Here is a 2,500-nt window from a genome sequence, read left to right on the forward strand (position 1 = left end):
GATGCTGGGGCGTCCACATGCTGTAGGGTGAAGTGGAGGGCCATGTTAACTGCGTCGTCCACAGACCTGTTGGCTCTGTAGGCAAACTGAAGGGGGTCCAGGAGAGGGTCTGTGATGGCTTTGAGGTGTGCCAGGAGCAGGCGCTCAAAAGACTTCATTACCACAGATGTAAGGGCGACCGGTCTGTAATCATTTAGTCCTGTTGGCCTTAGCTTTTTGGGCACAGCGATGATGGTGGAGGACTTGAGACAGGCTGGTACATGGCATGTCTCCAGGGAGGTGTTAAAGATGTTGGTGAACACCGGAGACAGCTGGTCAGCGCAGTGCCTGAGGGTGGCTGGAGAGACAGAGTCCGGCCCGGCTGCTTTGTGTGGATTCTGCCTCTTGAAAAGCCCATTAACTTCTCCCTCCTGAAAGGAGAGAGTCGTTTCTGTAGTATGGGTGGGGGATGGGGCCTCTTGGGTGGGAAGGGGTGGTTCAGGACAGTCCAATTGTCTTTCAAATCTACGGTAGAACTCGTTCAGGTCGTTGGCTAGGCGGGAGTCGTTAGTGGTGTGGGGCGCTCTGGGTTTGTAGTTGGTGATGTGCCTGAGCCCTTTGGCAGACAGAAGCAGCGTCGTTAGTAGAGAACTGGTGTTTTAGTGTCTCTGAGTACAGTCGTTTAGCCTCTCTCACCGCTTTGCTAAACCTGTTCTTCGACTCCTTGAATCTGTCTCTATCCCCACTCCTAAACGCTTCCTCCTTCTCCAACCTCAACCTTTTGAGCTTTGCTGAGAACCAGGGCTTGTTGTTGTTAAAGTTCACCCTGGTACGTGTTGGGATACAGCAGTCCTCACAGAAGCTGATGTACACAGCCTCTGTGAGTTCATCCAGACTATTGGTAGCAGTCGTGAACATATCCCAGTCAGTACAGTCTAAGCACGCCCGCAAATCTTCCACAGCCTCACTGGTCCACTGTTTAGATGTCCTCACAGCAGGTTTACAGAGTTTTAGTTGCTGCCTGTATGCACGAATCAGGTGGACCAAGGGAGTTCTGTGCGAGCCGAACAGCCCCGTGACCCACAAGAGAAACATCCCCGCCAAATTCGAGCGTTTGACGGGGTCTATCCGTGAAAAAATATTCACGTTTTTGAGTGCACATGCATTTCTGCTGCAAATGCCTCTGGAAGTTTCATGCCGTTCGTATGCCAATTGTGGCAACACGAAAATGACCCGTTTTCCCATTCCGAGGGATTTCTGTGCGACCCTAACAGCCCCGTGAGCCACAAGAGACACATCCCCGCCAATTTCTAGCGTTTCACGGGGTCTATCCGTGAAAAATATAGACGTTTTTGAGTGCACATGCATTTCTGCTGCAGATGCCTCTGGAAGTTTCATGCCGTTCGTACGCAATGTGGCAACACGAAAATGACCCCTTTTCCCATTCCGAGGGATTTCTGTGCGACCCTAACTAACAGCGCCCGTGAGCCACAAGAGAGACATCCCCGCCAATTTATAGCGTTTCACGGGGTCTATCCGTGAAAAATATAGACGTTTTTGAGTGCACATGCATTCCTGCTGCAAATGCCTCTGGAAGTTTCATGCCGTTCCTATGCAATGTGGCCACACAAAAATGACCCGTTTTCCCATTCCGAGGCATTTCTGTGCGACCCTAACAGCCCCGTGAGCCACAAGAGAGACATCCCCGCCAACTTCTAGCGTTTGACGGGGTCTATGCGTGAAAAATATTAAAATTTTTGAGTGCACGTGCCTTTCTGCTGCAAATGCCTCTGGAAGTTTCATGGCGTTCCTATGCAATGTGGCAACACGAAAATGACCCCTTTTCCCATTCCGAGGGAGTTCTGTGCCACCCTAACAGCCCCGTGAGCCACAAGAGACATATCCCCGCCAATTTCTAGCGTTTCACGGGGTCTATCCGTGAAACATATAGAAGTTTTTGAGTGCACATGCATTCCTGCTGCAAATGCCTCTGGAAGTTTCATGCGGTTCGTACGCAATGTGGCAACACGAAAATGACCCGTTTTCCCATTCCCAGGGATTTCTGTGCGACCCGAACAGCCCCGTGAGCCACAAGAGACACATCCCCGCCAATTTCTAGCGTTTCACGGGGTCTATCCGTGAAAAATATCAATTTTTTTGACTGCACATGCATTTCTGCTGCAAATGCCTCTGGAAGTTGCATGCGGTTCGCATGCAATGTGGCGACACGAAAATGACCCGTTTTCCCATTCCGAGGGATTTCTGTGCCACCCTAACAGCCCCGTGAGCCACAAGAGAGACATCCCCGCCAATTTCTAGCGTATCACGGGGTCTATCCGTGAGAAATATTCACTTTTTTGAGTGCACATGCATTCCTGCTGCAAATGCCTCTGGAAGTTTCATGCGGTTCGTATGCAATGTGGCGACACGAAAATGACCCGTTTTCCCATTCCGAGGGATTTCTGTGCCACCCTAACAGCCCCGTGAGCCACAAGAGAGACATCCCCGCCCACTTCTAGCG

Source organism: Petromyzon marinus, unplaced genomic scaffold, assembly GCF_048934315.1.
Source record: "Petromyzon marinus isolate PM22_M1 ecotype Great Lakes invasive population unplaced genomic scaffold, UKy_Petmar_22M1.pri1.0 PM_G_Scaffold_8, whole genome shotgun sequence".
NCBI lineage: Eukaryota > Metazoa > Chordata > Hyperoartia > Petromyzontiformes > Petromyzontidae > Petromyzon > Petromyzon marinus.